Source organism: Patagioenas fasciata, chromosome 3 (genome assembly GCF_037038585.1).
Source record: "Patagioenas fasciata isolate bPatFas1 chromosome 3, bPatFas1.hap1, whole genome shotgun sequence".
NCBI lineage: Eukaryota > Metazoa > Chordata > Aves > Columbiformes > Columbidae > Patagioenas > Patagioenas fasciata.
The window spans coordinates 108,076,205-108,093,989 of NC_092522.1; the positions used below are offsets into that span (position 1 = coordinate 108,076,205).

General features: G+C 39.3%; 1 protein-coding gene across 4 annotated transcripts in view; it reads left to right on the plus strand.

Moving 5' to 3' along the window:
• The window catches only part of RNF144A (ring finger protein 144A), a 67,469-nt gene that overhangs the window by 15,063 nt on the left and 34,621 nt on the right, over positions 1-17,785 (plus strand). For 2 of the 4 annotated variants that reach the window (XM_065835090.2, XM_065835091.2), the window contains exon 2: positions 1,735-1,824. The exons of the other annotated variants lie outside the window; for them this stretch is intronic. The gene's annotated coding sequence lies outside the window, so the exon portion shown is untranslated. The remainder of the gene's footprint in view (positions 1-1,734; positions 1,825-17,785) is intronic. 4 annotated transcript variants of the gene reach the window in all.

The following is a 17,785-nucleotide window of genomic DNA, read 5'->3' on the forward strand; positions in this document are numbered from 1 at the left end:
TATGCCTTGAGAGTATGAGAAGAGACTGAACATCTTAGGTGGCTTGACAAGAAAATATCTTGTACTTTCTTTGACTTTCCTTTTTTTTTTTTTTTTTTAATTTTATTTTCTTCCTCTTCCCATTTAGAGAGGGAGAGGCATAACTCGAAACACTGGCTGAAATTCTAAATTGAAAGAAGTTGAATGGCTGCAGCTCTTCAAACCAGTAAATTGCCCTTTCCACCACTAGGAAAAGTGGTGGATCTCTTGAGGTGTCCAGCAAAAGGCAGGTCCTGTGCCCAGACAGTATTTGTCAGCCATGTACGAGTTACTTGTCTTGCTCTCAGGGTAGTTGGGAAATGGTTAATAATTTGTGGTGTTCAGGTTAATGAGCTAACACATCCAGGTCCCTCTGACCCTAAGCTCCAGGAAGCTGTTTTCTTATTTTACAAGTAGATATGCCGTAATTAAAATAGATTGATTGTCACTTTTTTCCTCCTAAAATGTCAAGAGAATGTCGGAAGAGAGCAGTAACACAATTTTGTCAGATTTCCTGATTTTCAGGCAGGATTTGTGACAAAGAAGCAAGCAGGAGGGGAAGGTTAAAGTGAGGAGGATGTGCAAGAAGGGAGGAGTAAACATCTTTTTAGATGACATAACTGTTGGTTGAATAACTTACCAGTAGCTTAAAATGTTACAGTGTGCATATATCTGAGCTTGTTCGAGTTAAGGTTGCCTAAGATGTTAGGCCATTCCTTTATCTTCTGATTGTCTTGCTTTTTCTAAAAGTGTAGTAAATATTTTTTCCATATGATATCTCACTCTGAATGGAAATCGGAGAGTGGAGGATGAGAATGTTGCAGAAATGAAATGCTTATTTTTAGAAGTTCCAAAGGCTAATGACTTGATAATTACAAGTATTTTTGAACAGCATGTTGTTGAAAACTTAAGATGAATAAGGAAGACCAGAATCTTGTGTGTTCGGCTATAAATTAATTCCAAAGCTGCCTTTCTTTAGATTTGAGTAAAGGATGGTTTTTATGCTAAAAATCTACATACTCAGAGGATATAGGTTTTCTGAGTATTCACTGGAAAGGAACTGACCTCAGAAATTCTCTCTCAGAAATAATACTGTTGGATAAATCTGAAAATGGTAAATAGCTTGACATGAAAGTAGGACCTCTGCCAATTGCTGTGTTCTGAATTCCTCCTTTTACATGGCATCTCATCCCATTTATTAAAATGCTTACCATACAGACTGACTTTGCTCAAAGTATTGGGCTTTGCACGTGGTTTTGTATTTATGTTTTCCTGGTACAGTTTCTGGAAATGCTTTGCTAAATGTGTGGAAAGTTGTTGCAGTTCACTGTTGGTTTTGTGCATAGGAAATCCCTGAAGCATATTCTTCCTACAATTCATACAATTTTTGATCCTTCAGAGTATGTTTTACTGAAGTTCTGGATCATAGGGGCTGCAGCTATGTAAGATAATAGTGGTGTGAGTGTGCGTGTGGTGTTTTGTTTTTATCATCTCATCTCTTGTGTGATGGGATTAATCTTCCCAAGCTGGTAACTACAAACTGAACCAGTAGGTGCCAAGAGTAGAAAGGGTTAAGCGGTGACTTTTGTCTGTATTCACTAAGACCACTTGCACCACCATGAAATTCTAAAAGCTTATTTGACAGACTGGAGCTCTTAGGTCTGGTTTTATACAGTCAATGTAAATAAAGTCTGACCGTTATTTTTTGTTTTTCAGGCTTGTCTAACACTACCTTGAGCCAAATTCCTAGACTGGTTGGTGCTTTCTCATGGGATCCCTGTGACTGACAAAGGAGAGATTGTTGTGGTAGGCGTTTGCATTGACTGTATTGACAACACTTGGCCTGGGCACAGACAGATGCACTTCCCAATGCAGCCGCTCTTTCATAGGACTCTTATTCCAGCAGGGCCTGGGCGGGAGGGGGAAACAACCATGGTGCCTGGGAGATGGTTTTTATAGTCTTTGGAATCACTATTGTGTTCCCCCCTAAAAATGAAAACCACATAACACAAACTACTGCAGAGGAGGGCATTTCTCAAAGTTTGCTTTTAATTATGAAGCTCTAGAATGAAAAGGGTTGGTTCAATTACCAATTAAATGTAGGAAAACAACAAAATCTGCATTCTACTTAACTTCCAGCAAAGTCCAAGGTGCAGAAAGACTTGTTTTGGTGCAGTTTGATAACTGTCTTTGAAGCACAGTTTTATGGTACTACCTGAAATGGGTTCACGAGGCTTTTATATATATAAAATTTGTATCTTTATGTCTCTATAACAGAACCAGGTTTGCTTTCATATATGGTCCTAGATTTAATAGTTTGATGTCCCTAAATACTACACTTTCAATTCTAAACAAGAGTAAATCCATATTCAAAATAAGGAAGTGAGATAATAAAAAAAAAAATATTTCCTTTTTGAAATGCCTACAGATCTATAGGTACTCCATAGCAAACTGTTATTCTATTTGATACAGGATTTCCAGTCAGTCAAAAAAGTAGTACATATTTATCTGCTTGTCTTCTAGAAGGCAGCAAGAAATATGTTTAAACAAAGTTTATCAATTTCTCTGCAGTTTGGAAAAGATCATCCTGTAAATATCACTAGAGCTGTAAAGTGCTGCACTGTGCTTACTCTAGTACGTGGCTATGTAAAGAAATAGTGACATTTTTAGATTCTTCATTTGCTTGAGCTCGTGATCTGCTGTTGGTAGCTTCCCACTTTTGCATGGATGCGTCTTCTGGAAATAGTATTGAAAAGTCATACTTACAGACTGGCAGATTTTAATGATGATGTAATGATGATCTTGCTTGACTTCTGATCACAGGAAAAACCTCTTGTGAAGAAACATAATCATACCCTCATGGGCTTGAATTTACGTATTGAGGTTTTAGTGTAACAAGCTGTATGCTCAGCTTGAGTAACATGTCTTAGTGTAAAGAAGTACTGTTTAACTGTAAAGCTTGTTGAAATATTTTTCATCTGGGATTTCTTTTCTGCTACTTTTTTAGTACTAAGTGAAAAATCCATTTTTTGTCACATCCTTTTTTTTTACTAGCAGAAAAACAAAATGATGGGAAAGGAAGTGTTTAAATTTAATTTAAAACCAAAATGTCTGATATTGTTTTATGTATCCCTTACTTAAACATCAGTTTCATTGCTTTCTTTCTATTTTAACTAGATGATAAAAAATTTAAATAGAAAGAACTTGAAAGGATTTTTTGGGTCCCTCACAGCTTGGGCTATAGACAGTATAATTCCTTTCATAAACTTCCGGTTTAGAAGCAGTCAGTATTTCTACTCCCCCTACTTTTGGAAAGCTGTGATAGTAACATACATTGTATATCTCTGATACTTAGAAACTTGAAGAAAGTTTCTATAATAAATGGACAATGGCAAGTTTATACATGTCTGTCCTTGTGTGGTCAATGATGTTTTTTTAGCTTAAATAATTCCTCTCCCATCGTATGAAGTATATTACCCTGCATCATGTGTATTCAGAGACTGACCATATCTCTTCTTGATCTCCCTGTGTGAAGCTAAATAAGTCAAGGTCCATTAGCCTCTTCCTCTCTCTATCCCAAGGGTCCCGTGCCTTCAGGTGTAGCCATCTGCCTCTACACCCATTCCCCACCGTGTTCTCATCAGTATCACAGCTTGTTCTCACCTGCCTGCTTTTTTAGTTTTCTGCTGAGGTGTTTCTAAAGATCCTCAAACATCTCCAGGCACCATATCCCATTTTCTGAAACACAAAGTATAACATGTACATAAAGTACTCTCAGATGTGCCCTGTCTCTTGGAAAAGCACGCAAAGCTGGTCTTCCCTTTTTCTTTTTCCTAAAGAACCAGAAACCTCATTTTAGTGTCATTGTTCTGGCAAGTGTGAAGCAACTGTGGACTTCCATGATCTTTTGTGGGCTTCTGTGATCAAGGTGAGAGCAGCTCTGACATATTGTGCACAAGCACAGGCTGACGTATGCCTTTAGCTTTTGAAACTTTCTGCTCCTTGCCAACCCTGTTTCACTGAAATGGCTCTGAAGTATTACTGAAATGGAGCGTATCCTGGCAGAGGTCTGTATTGGAAAATATTTGTGGCATACAGATGATCATGAGGTATTTGTGTAGCAAACAAGAACATACCATACATAGTTCAGACTATTAAGACAAAGCAGAGGAGTGTTGCCCTCTGATTTTCCTTGTCTAGTAGGCAAGAGCCCACCACTCAGTGCGACAGTCAATATAGTGCCAGAACTCACTGATCTTTCCTAAGCATCTGGAGAAAAGCTTCTGCATCTCCTCATCTTTAGAGATCCTTTCATAGACATAGCTTGCTCCTTCTCATTAGCAGGGAGAGAAGAGAAGCAGATGGGGAAAGTCAAAGTTTGCCAGTAAAATGCAAAATTCTTCTCTACTGATCTAGTGTTGTTTGGAAATTGTGGGGCTTTCTTATGGAGTTGTTTATTTCTGTCTCATTGTTTATAACCTTAAAATAGTTATGTTTCATGTCGATGTGGAAGGAAGCAATCAAAATATTTTGGCTTTGCTTCAGCTAAAGAGTATTTTCTAAGCATTGCTGTCTGTAACCCTAGTAGCAGCTGAGACCTTTATAATTGAGTCCAGTGTAGCAGAATTTAGTGACAAGTATGCAGTGTGGATGATCTACTCCAGTGACACATTCATAATTTGCATTATTATTATTATGTCCTGTAGCAGTAGCCAAAAACACAGCATGGCTCAGTCTACATAGACTTTGATAGCTAAAATGAAATTTAGTAAAGATGTAAACATAATTGGCCTACAGAAGTCAAGTAGTATTTTTTCAGCCTGTGACAAGAAGGAAGAATAGCACTGAAGAGGTGACCAACTCGGTCTGTGGTGACAGCCACAAAGTTAAGTTTGCTTTTAATTATAGTTCATGAAACAGGATGTAAAGTTAAACCTATTTATTGGCTTTAGTCCACAAAAAAAAAAAAAAAAATCTTTCCCAATAGCAAATAAAGGTCTGAAGGTGGGAAATCACTAGGCTTCTCAGTCTTCAAGTTTTTAAATTTTTGGTTCTGAATGTCTCACTATTACTATGTAAGTACTTGTTCTGTTGAAATAAATACCTGTAGGTCACATTTTTGAGGCTTTATTTAAAATACTGGAGGGTATTTTCACCTACTTTTTTTCTTTGTTTGTTGCTGGGTATTGTGGGTTTGTGTTTTGTTTTGTGTTATGTTTTTTCTTTGTTTGCTTTTTTTTAAAACCTGATATTAGTTCTTATTAAATTCAGATTTAATAAGGTGTTTTGGGGTTGTGCCATATGCCAAAACCTAAACGGGATTTATTTCTCCCCTTCTTTTGCAGTCTGTAAAACTGAAATCTGGCTGCAAATGTTTACTTTTTGAACAGGCTCTATGCTTTCTTGCAAGAGTCAGTGGAGTTTGGGATAGTTAGGTTTTTGTTTGTTTTTTTACTCCTGTTCAGCAAATAGGGAGTAGAGGACACTGACTACTGCAGAAGCACAAAGCAACAGGGGAAGGCAATAGGATTCCAGTACTTAAATGTGTTGGAATGTCATGGCAATGCGCGAAGTAGGGAAAGAGGCACAAATCAAGACACTTGTGTGTTTTGACCTTCTTAGACAAGAGTGAGGCAACCGCTGCACACCAGTCCTTGTAGCAATCATCTGTATTGTGCAAAAGTGTCTCGTTGCTGCATAACAAATTCAGTTCCTGAGCTTTCACCAGCAGAATTTCTACCTTTTCTATTTCTTTTGAATGCAGCTTACACAAATTGATTATAACAGTACTTGAGAAATCTTCCTGCCCCTTCCCTGGTTCAGACATTACAGTAGGGTTTCTAATTTTATTTCTAATTGGTTTTTCATTCTCCTGTTGGTATATTGATCCCAAAAGGGATGGACAGCTTTCTCCATGTTTGCTGTTATCTCAGTATTACTCAATATTCCTGCTGTCACCAATAGCTAGAAATTCAGCTCTTCCTTCCTTTTTTTTTCTTTAATTCTGCCTTTCTTTCTGCATGTCTCAATCCAGTTGCACTTTCTTGTAGAATTTCCAGGTTGGACTGAAACCATCCTGCAGGATAAGGATTGACAGTGAGAATGAAGCTGCTGAAGAGCTCTGCATCTCAGAGAGGACCTGTCAGCTTCATGCCTTACCTTTGCCACTGTGCCATATTAGTCAGTAGTCCTTTTAATGCCTCTGTCATAATTTTGAGGTGCTGCTTCCCATTTCTGTGAAGACTAGAGCCCAGGGCTGAGGAGAAAGCAGGTTGGTGGCTGTTCTGTCACAGACACAAGCTCAGCTGTGCAAACAAAATAGTTTTCTTAGGGTCCATGGAAGAAACTTCTCCAGGAACCTGGAACCCTCTCAAACCTCACTGCTTGCTGTTCCAAGCACAACACCCACTTTTCAACCACACTTTCTTCAACTGAAGCACAAAGTCAGTCTCCCCAGAAGAAAACATTTAATTTTGAGTATTAGTAGAGAAGGCAGGAGAAAGTACAGACTGTCTGCGACACAGAATAATTACATTGCTGTATGCACTACGTACCACTTTGACTGCTTTTTTCCATCTGCTAAGTCTCTGACTACTGCTGGTACTGCAGGAACTGAGGCCTCCTGGTTATTTCAGGTCACTAGCAGGTACTGCTGCATCCTCCTCAACCCAACTCTATTGATTTGAACCTATGGTTGGAAGTTAAAGTGCTGTGTCCAAGCTTCAGAGCCTGTATTGTTGACCCAGAGGCGGGGTCTGCATGTTGTTGTCTCATTTTCACTGTCTTCTTTAGACCTTCATTAGCAGAGGCTGGGTTTTTTGTTCTTTCAAAGTATGAATAGACTACAAATGTGCCTGTAATTAATCAGTTACTGACCTGGTTGCTTTATCATATTCCCAAACTCCCCATAACTCAACTGTGTGACTTGAGCTATTAGATTTCAGAGGATTAAAGTTTACGTAGTAATTGCCTTGGCTTGCAGCTGGTGCAGTCAAGTCTGATGCAAAAAATCTCCCTGTTCTCCATTTAGAACAGAGTTTGGTGTAGATGAACGAAACCTTTAGTTTTCCATCTTCTATTGCATTGTAGGGTCTTCTTAGACTGTGTCACTCTAGCCTTTCCTACCTAAATGAGTCCTGAAGCCCGCCAAGCCCCTTTGTCCAAGCTGCAATGCTCTTCTTGCTCCCATTTGTGCTGCAGAGAGAGAGATGCACTGTCCTCATGTTTCCAGTTTTTAAACAAATGGCTTGTTCCAGATCTCCGCGAAGCAGTAGCCAGCTACTGTGCTCCTCCCTCTTGTTTGTTTTTAAAGTACGACTGCTTTGCTCTGGAATCTATTTAATTGGTTTCCTGCTGGAAAGAAACTGAAGAGTTGCCTGTGCCAATTTTCTAGGACAAAGTTCTGTATTGGTAGACAATGTAAGTTAACCAAGGATTTAAGAAGAGATGTGGGATACCTTTGATGGTTCAATGCTTTTTTTGGGGGTTCTTTTCATTTATAGGAATTCGAATATATTCCAGGGTTTAGTTCCTGCCCTCTGAAAGTTTTCTTACTGTCTAATTTTAATATTGACAAACTATTTCATCATGAAAGCATGTAGAGCTCTTAACTCCTAGCCAAGCATTTATTGTCCTTTCACGAGAAAAAAAAAATCTAGAAAATTATTTCAGGCCTGTGACACAGCTTACTCATGTAATAAGTTATCTTTCAGAACGTTAATAGCCATATTTTAAATGAAATTTCTATTCTTGGCCTCCTAGATTGCTAGATGCAATAAAGTCAACCAAGAGAGAGCAATCAGATTGAGTTTGCTGCTAAGAATATCTAAAAACAAACCACAAAAGCTAATTTTAAGCAGTGGGTTGCAATCCCTGTTGTTTCATTTAGAACCTCTGGTGCAATTCATTTCCAAACATCTCTATTTTAAACTGGTATGTCAGACCATTGTGGCTGCTCTTTCATGGTCTCCTTAACATAAAACACTGTGGGTGACCATTAAAGTAAATAGGAAAAAGTAACAATTAGAGAACTTACCCAAAAAAGCTCATTTTTTCATGCAGTGGATTCCCTTGAAATAGAGAAAGAAGCCTCAAGAGCTGAGTGGGCGGTGTGTGTGTTTGTGTGTGTACCACGCTACTTGGCTTGGACCATAGTGAACGACCTCATCTGTGATCTTCCCAGAAGCTGAAAAGAGGGCAGCTTTCTGTGGTTTATGTCTTGTTTGGTTTGGGAAAGCAAGAGTTGAACTTGGAAAGATTCCTACTATCCAAAATGTTCAACACGTGGCCTCTGGAAAGTGTAGAATATCCTTAACTTCTATTTTGTTAATTCAGCCTTTTAAATATAACTCTTTCCAGTGAAATTTTGTTTTATTAGAGTTTTTCTGCTTTATTTTAACACCAAAATAGTGTTAAATGGTTGATGTGATTACTTTCTAGTTTTTTAGACTGCACATGAAAGGGAAGAAGCTACCAGAGTGAGAACTGCTCAGACAAATACTGTTTCAAAAATAGCTTGTGACACTCAAATATGTCTAGAGAAGATAGTTGTGCACTAAATTTGACAACTCATCCATTTTTTGAGGCAGAGAATTTAGTACTGAGGGTATTAATATTAGTCAATTTTTTTAATAACTTACTTTGTATCGATGTTAACTTCTGAAACCTGTGGTCCACTGCAGCATGCACTATCCAAACATAAAAGAAAAATAAAATCTTTTTCCCGCAGAGGAGTTTTCAATCTGAGGGTAATACTAACCCTGTCCTGGGTATCTTACAATATGGGGCAAGACCTGACCTAGTGTTTGAGGTAGTTTACTTGATTATTGTCAGTAAACTGGCTGTGACAATGCAGAGCATCTGAGCACCTGTTGGGCTTCTGAAAAGGTGTTTTCAGACATAACTGTCCAAGATGAGAGGCTTGAAGTAGATGTTTTACATGGGGAGGGGCATGTCTTCAAAGAGCTGTTAGTGGCTTCATGGTTATTGTTTTTGTGGGACAAACTGCTTGCCTTTTAGACAATGGACTGATCACTTGGGCTTGTGGAAGGAGCTCATTATACATAGTGACTTAGGGAATATATTGTGTATATAAATCCTTTAAATATGTGTTGCTGCTTCATTTTCTTTCTTAAGGAAGTAAAATGACTTAATTCTGGTAATGTTAACTTCCTTTAAAAACCGTCAAGACTCACCAAAGAAAACTTTTCTTCATTTGACTGTTTTGTTTTTAAAGCTCCTCATTAAAAACCCCTAGAATGATGAGCACAAACTCCAGCTGCCCTAGAAGTGTTTTTCCTCCTTCCCAGAATAAGTCTATGCAAATTTTTCAGCCTTTGTGCTGTGTGCCAGATCTCTCTGCTGGGAAATTGTGAAGAAGTACATGTTTTCTATCCCTGTGCCCAGTGTGCTCTCAGCACTGTGACCCATAAACAGGCAACGAGGGCTGCATTTCAGCGTCCTTTCTGCACACACTCACCAGCAGGTAGAAATTACGGATCGAGTAGAATGAAGGTGGCTTGTACAGAGCCACAAACCGAACTGCTTCTATGAACATGCAGTGTGGGATATGCCGAACACACCAGAACTGAGGACCTGTTGCAATGTGTGTGATAATTTGGGAAAGGAGTTAATAAGGTCTAGGTGTGCTGAGAGGCAATGCAAAACGTTAGTAGGCAATTCCTATCTTGTGAGTGGGCTAACACTCTCACTATATATGTAAGTCAAGTGCTCTGATCACATTGGGTGTTTTTGCATTGCTTAATCATAACCTGAGGTGTTCCCTCTTTAACAGGATGAATTATGTGGGTATGTAGAGGATGTAAGGGACTGATTTAAGTCCTTTAAGTTTTCTCTGTCTAACAATGCAGTGACATATAAGGCAACATGCTTTTTTATTGTTGTTTATATTTTTTTGCAGTTCAAAACACCTATGCTGATATGTTGGAACAGCTTTATTTAAATTATTTTCTGGCTAGCTTATTTGATACTGATTCTATATTTTCCTTTAATAATTTTCAATATCTGTTCTGTTTGGGTAACTCAAAAACCAAGTCTCTTCCATAATATTAAAGGTTAAAAATCCAAAAAGCCCTAATCAGCTCCATACTGTCCTTACTAAATGAATTAATTGGCAGGGAAATTCATTAACAAAATTAGAACAGCCAGTAGTTTGTTCTTAAGGGTTTGTTATAAATGAGGAAAGAAAAACTATAGTTCAAGCTCCAACAGCATCTTAATTACAGTACAGTTAATCAATGTGTAAGAGGAGAAAACTAAATGGAAACTAGAAGTAATAAAGCAAGGCCCAACACCTGTTGTTTTCAAGAGCTGTGCTCAAGTGTACAAAGCAATATGGACAATATGGACAAAATCTCAGTAGCATTTCTCTGCATGTGTTACCAAAATAAAATGTTGGTAACTTATCAGGTCTCATTATCTAGACAATGGCAGCCTGGGGAGCCCTGGAGGGAGTGTTTCCTTGCTGGTAACTGTGTGCTCTTGCCTTTCCTCCTCTTGCACTTTCAGCTGTCTCTATGTGCCCTCGGCGCTTCTGCCTTCGGTTTGTGTCTTTCTGCCTTTGCTGTTGCAGAGTTGTTCTGCATGCTGTGCAGACAGGATGTTACAGTGCTGCCGCTGCTTTCTGTGGTAAACAGAGGTGTGTATTATACTGCAGATGTTAAATGTGAGGAGGGAGGAAAACTCACAAACATCAAAACAGGAAGCATTACTGTGCAACAGCAGTATTACTGTGACAGATTAGAGCTGGGGCTGCTGCTGCTAATACATTACACCTCAATTACTGCAAATGCTGATCTCACTCTGCAGAGAGAGAAGGAAAACATGCACTCAGGCAGCTGATGCTCATCCACCCACAAGCCTATGTGATGTGGTAGGTACCGCCTGATGTGTCTGAGGCATGACTAAACTGTGTGAGCTGCTCAGTTATGCAGTAAGTTTGAGGCAGAAGAAGAAGTTATCAGTAGTTTCTTATGACTCAGGTGATGTTCTAGTCACTGGATCATCCTTTTTTGGCATCTGCAATGTTGGTGGTTCATACTGAAGCAAGAACTTTCTCTTGTGTTTGAAGGTCTTGCAAAGCTTGTGCAAAATTACTTAACCGGACCATCAATAAGAAGGTAGGAAGAAACCAGACCAAATTGAACTCTTGCCCTTAATGGAAGTGTTATTACATAATAAGAATCTGTCTGCAAGTTACTTAGCCCATGTGAGTGACAAGTCTGTCCCAAGGTCTGCATTGGCTGAATGTCATGTTGGGACATTATCTGGAAAAATGTAGTTGGAACATGAAATTCTGTAATATTCAAAATGAAACTTGCGAACAAACACCACTTTGTTCACCAAGCTAGAGTGGCTGAGATACTAACACAGAGCATACTACAACTACATTTAGTCACACTGTGCTTAAAAAAAGGCAAACTGCTCTTCTCCTAGAGAAAAGACAAAACGTCCAAGGACAGTTTCCTAGTTGGACACCCTGACCTCTCCTGTTTGGCTGCCTTGGGCTACCTTGCCTTGGATAGTGTGCAGTGGAGGTAAGACTGAAGAACTGGATTGTGATGCAGATGTGATGGGAAGAGGACAGGCTGCTTCAAGCAGGAGGAAATTAGAGCAACGATATTATGTATAGGAAAGGAGATAAAAGTTTTCTTTGTCTTTTTAGGAGGACATAGAGAAATGATCAGTTGGACAGTCCACAGGGAGAGGCTTGAATCGAGAGTTGTAAGTTTGTCAGGCCAGAAGTTTGTTGTATCCTAGCGGGTAGGCGTAGTTTTTATCATGTGAAGCATCAGATGATATGAAAGGCTGACTGTTTGAGGCACGCAGGAATGCTTAACCAATTTTGAATTTGGTGCTACTATTAAGAGAAACAGTGAATAGCTAGTACTGTTGATCAGGCTAGATCCTGTTCGCAGGATGTACCAAACAGGCTGTATCAGAGCTTCTTCAGTGTTTGAGAGAGAGACAAAAACAATCAAACAAAAAATCTTATTGGTCTGTAATTCAGCTCATTGCACAGGCCAAGCCATTGGATTTATTGTCAGGACACAGAATTCTTCCAGAAAGCTGTACTACTTTTTTTTTTATATTTTCCTTTGGCTGAGGTGCCTGATATTGTACACATAATCTCCTGTTGCAGGCCTTCAGAATTGCTTTCCTTCCTCTCACTGAGTCGGTAATGTAGGCAGTTATTTTAGAAAAAAAATTAAGCACCAGCAGTAGGGTAGCTCTCTTAGGTAGTCTAAATCCTGTGCTAAGTTTCTCTTTGTTCTTAGTCCAGTGTGTCACACCAATGTGGTGAGTTTGCACACCATGACGTGTAATTGAAATCCACTGTACTTTTTTCTGTCCTCTGAAGACCAGAAGGGTGGCTCTGGGTCATAGCTGATGCACAGTGTGATATAGTATAATAGATGCTGTTATATTTGCAGGGAAACTGTCCAACTTCTAGCTAGAGTTGCTGTTTTTAGGCATGGTTTTGTAAAAAGTGAAAGTAACTTTCCAGATGGCTGTAATTACTGCACAAAACGTTTCTATGAAGTTTTACTCTCTCTATGAAGTCTTTCTCTCTTCATGTACTTTGGCTATATTTTCTTTCTAGTCCTAGCGATTAATTGTTTTCTGTTGGTTCTTCTCCCTGTCAATATTATTTGTCAAAGAGAACATCAGACTAAGGAAGAACTCCATGCTAATCCCTGAGGGATAGATCATAGATCATGAGATTGGGAACTTGCTGTCCACGCTGGGAGCTGTGAAAAATGCTGTCTCTTACAAATAACTGCCTGGAATTTGATGGTTGTTATTGAGTCACAAGAACAAAGACAGCTGGGGGGAAGTTAACCAGACTTCACCTCACTCTGAATGCTGTTTTCAACTACCAGTGTAGCATATGAAAGGATTATACTTGTGTATGTGTTGTCTTACAAATACGATGAGAACTGTTATTAAAACCTGAGCTCCACTGCTAGTACACATACGTTAAGACAGCAAGAGGGTTTGTGGTGTTTTTTTTTCAATCCAATGTATTTTGTTCCTTCATCTGAGACTTGTCAAGTGCTATGAAAGTACAGCACTGGGCATCATACCAAGCATGCATTTTGCCATAGTTGCAAGGAAAACAATTTTGTCTTGGTGGAAATGACAGAATTGCTTATCTGGTCTCTTGGAGTGTCTCAGTCAGAACTAGGGCTCCACTCCCCTTGCTTATATTTGCTCATATTTCCATTTTCTCAGTAATTTTGCACAACTTTATGCTTCCAAGGCTTTTCCGTCCCTTTCTTCCAACAAAGAAAAAACCCGCAGAGCCCAAGCTTGGTGTTATTTGTATACATAAATCTGACTTTTTTCTGAGAGAGTCAACTGTGGAGAAGGAAAAACCTTGCGATATGTTAAAGTTCCAAACTGGTCCTTACTGATTTATTGCTGTTGTGGAGACAGCTCAGAGTGCACTAATTCATTAGTTGCTTGTAAGCAGGGAGGAGGGAAAGAATAGGAGGAAGTAAGGAAAGGGGTGGAGGGGGAAAGAGTTGGGGGAGAGAAAAATAAAAACATGGGAAAATGTAAGGGATGAGAGTAAAGGCATAGCAAAGCTGGGTTTTTTTGTGTGGTTTAAGAATTTCTGGAAAACAGTAAAATGTTACCCTAGAGAGCAGTGGAATTGTTTGTACCCTTGTTATTACTGTTGCTTTCACAAACTAGAAAATAATTCAGTCATGAGTGACTTCTCACTGCCAGATAGGGTTCAGGGCTTGTTGCAGCTGTGAGTTACACACTTAGGTTACAGTTGGCTTTGGTTAAGACCAGTCTCTTCTAGGTTGGCTTCATCTTGCCTCACTTTAAGGCCTCTTACAGATGTTGTCTGATCGATTCACCCTGAGCTCCTGTTACTGTGGGAGAGTTAGGACCAGCAAGAAGGCAAGGCATACAGGTGGAAATCAGCCTGAGACTTTAGGTATTTTTAATGGAGGTGGCTGCTGGGTTACCTGTAGCCAGTAGTAGAGCTCTTGTTGGTGTGGCCAGCGGAACTGCCAAAAACAGTCAGCACACCCTAAAGTAGGTACCTATAGCCTGTGACTACAATGGGACCTCATACTTGAAAAACGTACAGTTATTATTTTCTTAGCCCTGTTAATTAGGAGTAGGACTTAGCTGCCTTCTGGACTATGTTTCTTGGCCGTGCAGCCCTTGCTGTACCTGTGATTTTGAGCATGAATTCTCTTAACAAAGTGGTGGCTACAGGTTGCAGAACACTTACGATTCATTAGCTTTCTTCCAGTAGAAGCAAACTCTGAAAATGTTCAGCCAGGGAAATGAGTTTGACTGTTTCTGATTTTTGCCTTCTGATGACCAAAAAAGCCAAGTAAATAGGAAGTTGCTCTTTCATGTTTAAAGTCTCTTTGTTGTCAGCGTCTGCTGAAATGGTTGTTCATATCCCAGCTCCTTTCAATAAAGATTACACTGCTTTTGTTTTATTCAACAGTTAGTGGAGAGGGAAAGTTTGGGTTGTTTTTCCTGAACTCTTGTTCTTTTGTTCATGATGCAAATAAGTTTTAATCTGTGTTTGATCTCGGTCTCACTATTTCAGTCATGTAGTCTTTGTTCTGGTTTGTTGAGACTTTGGGAGAAGAGGAGCAATGGAGTGTGAAGTGTAACTCTTCATATGAAGAAAATCTTTATTTCCTAGATTCCGTGTGCAGCTGATTTTCCTGTCTCTAAAGTGCTTACAGAGTTTTAACATTTCAACTGTTACTAACTTAACCTGTGGTGTTCCACAGTTTTGCATGGGCTTAGTGGTTGCCACAGTAATTCATAGATGGTACCTTGGTCTTTGTCTCAGTATTCAAAGGGAGTGGTTAATTGTATTAAAGTTTATGGGAGTTTGTAATGAGGAATTCCATTGAAGTTCATGGGAGTTTTTAATGAGCATCCAGTGGGTTCATTACTCCTAAAGCAAGCAAATGAGATGAGTGGGCTCATTCTCCTAGACCAAAATGTGCATTCATGCCAGTTTCAGATCCAGTAGATACACCTGTGCTACGGTGTAGAGGTTTTTCTCCAGTATGATGAGGGGTGGAATTTTCCCCATCAGTGTGCAGGAGGATGCTTTTAAAATACATGTAATCTTGGCCTAGCTATTTCAGATTGTCCTGAGGCCTTTTCTCCCTGGCTGCTGAGCATGCCCCGAGGTGTACATGAGGTCTGGGACTCCACTGCTGGGAACTGGGATGGTGCAAGGACTTCCCAGCTCCCACCTGAGGTCCTCTGCTCTTTCAGAACTCATATAATCTCTTGGATAGCCGGCATTGATTAGACACATGAATTCTGAGCAGCGTTCCGTAATATTACCACATCTCTGTCTGTTTGTTCCTGTCATTTTTGGGGGATGTTGAATGTTTGGGGTATAATGCGATGCAATTTCACTTCAGATGTTGTACTCTGTACAACAAAATATGCTTCTGGAAAGTACATGAAAATACTTTGTTCATCAGGAAGAAGATATTTTTCCTCTGTTTTCTCCCCATTTCTCCCTTGTTGTTCCTTTGGTCTCTGTCTTCCTTCTCACCCCTTTTTTTGGTTTTATTGAATTATGGGTTTTTTTCTCCATACCTGTGAATCTTCCAGTTCTTTCCCTTCTGCCTGACAGCAGTGTATTTCAGATGAGAGTAAAGTGATTTTTTTCATTGAAGTGTTTTCACCTCTGTCTATGGGTTCTGAATAACATCCACACATGCTTTATTTCAAGTTGCTGCTCTTTGACAGTGCTTTGAGAAGCCACAGAGGCATCAGAGCTGGTGACAAACAGGAAAATGCAAGGTCAGGAAAGTCTTTGGCTTGGTCACATTCAGAGGCTGCATTTTTTTGGGGTAGATGAAAGGATCTTGTCCTCTGAGGTACTGCTGCATGCCCAGAAGATGAGATTGTGACATCTCTATTTGTAGTATGATTTAAAAGTTAGAGCTTTGGAAATCTGTTAGGGTTTTTTTTGTTTGTTTGGTTTTTTTTCCTGTGTTTGTCTCCACAATATTTTTTTCTTCTCTACCTACCCATGCATTTGATAGGCAACATTGTCATATATATCCATACATTTAGAAGGTGTCCATTGCTCTTACAGTATTTAGAATATTTTGTGGTCTGTGCTACAATCAAACCAAGCTATGTACATTTTTTTTTTCTTATATGGTACTCCAACTTCTCAGGAAAAGAAACAAGAAAAATTGTCAGCCAGGTATTTAGCAGGTATTTTTTTAAACTTCCCTTAACTCTCTGACTTGTCCTAGAAACAGTCCAGCAGATTGTTTTTTTCACTGTTGATGCTGTTGTTTGGATATCTTTCTATTAGTGAGAAACTGGCTGTTCTTTCTCTTTTTCATCTTTCTTTCTTGGGCACTGAGATGTTTGAATGTAATCTTTGTACCTGTATGTGTTTTTATATTATATAGGCATGTGTATATATATTAGATACTTGTATATATTTAAAATGTCTTGTATCAGTCAGGAGGTAAAGCAAAGAAATATTGTGGCTATTCATGGTGTGGACTGAAGTCCCTGGAATAATTCAGTTTCGACTCAAGAAAGAGCCTGTTTTCCACATGCTGTATTGGCCAGGAGACTGAAGTTGCTGACAGCACTCTAAGCTTTTACATGGTTGTTTATCACTTCTGGGCTTGGGCCCTGGAATAGCTTGAAGATAAGAACAGAGATGGTAAGCTTGTAGTTGATGGGTAGCTGGTGTAAGGACTTAAAGGCCAGGTCTGAATAGTTCGTGATAGATTGTGTTGATGTGACTTTCTGCAAGCTTTCTGAAGTTTCTTATGTGTTGAAAATAATAAATGTCTGAAAAAGGAAACCTGTTATACTGCTGGAAGATGGAATGTGGCTTTACTGGTTGGGGTTGTCTGGAATTCGAAGGACAACTGATATCCACTGGACTTAGTTCATTGTGGATCAGATTTATGAGGAACCCTGAAGAGTTACGCAGGCATTTGACAGGATTAAAGAAGTAAAGGAAGGAAGGCACCAAACCTCTGTAACTCAGTAATCTCCAAACACCTAAACATATCTGTAAATCAAGACTTCTGTGTGTTAGTTTGCCTGACATCTAGCAGAAAGAATTACTCTACCTCCCAAGCAGCTCTGTGAGGTTGAAGACTCAGAGACAGACAGTTAATGCAGTGATAGATGCCAATAACTAATTGGGAATGATAAATGAGGGATACTAAGTTGGCCTGCCAACTTTTAAAACCATAAAAATCTGCTTAGTGGGTGAATTTATTCATGAATTTGTTTTGTAGAGGCACTTTTAAATGGCATTGTCTATGGTACAGTTGCATAATAACTGGCAACACCAACAAAAACTAGTTGCTAATTGGTCAATTATGTCATGCATGTGTCTTTCATATTTCCCAAGCCAGATAATCCTTCTGAAGATCCTTGAAAGAGCCTAGGAATAGAGAAAAGTAGCATCAAGTTCAAACTCTGACAGAGAGGTAACAAATAATCTGAGTTGCAGGACTGCTGCTAAACACCCTCAGCCACTAACCTTGACCATGTAAACTAGTTCCTGCTCACTTGGGGTCTTGGAGAAGGCTATCGAATTGTGTGTCGTGAACTACAGCTGTGGCTACATAGGGAAGCTCAGCATTGTTTAGGTCAGAGTCAAAATATTAACTTAATAGATGTGGCAGGTGGTGCTAATTCTAGAGTGTAGTGTAATAGCCTTTCTGCAGATAACACCACTTCAGAAATT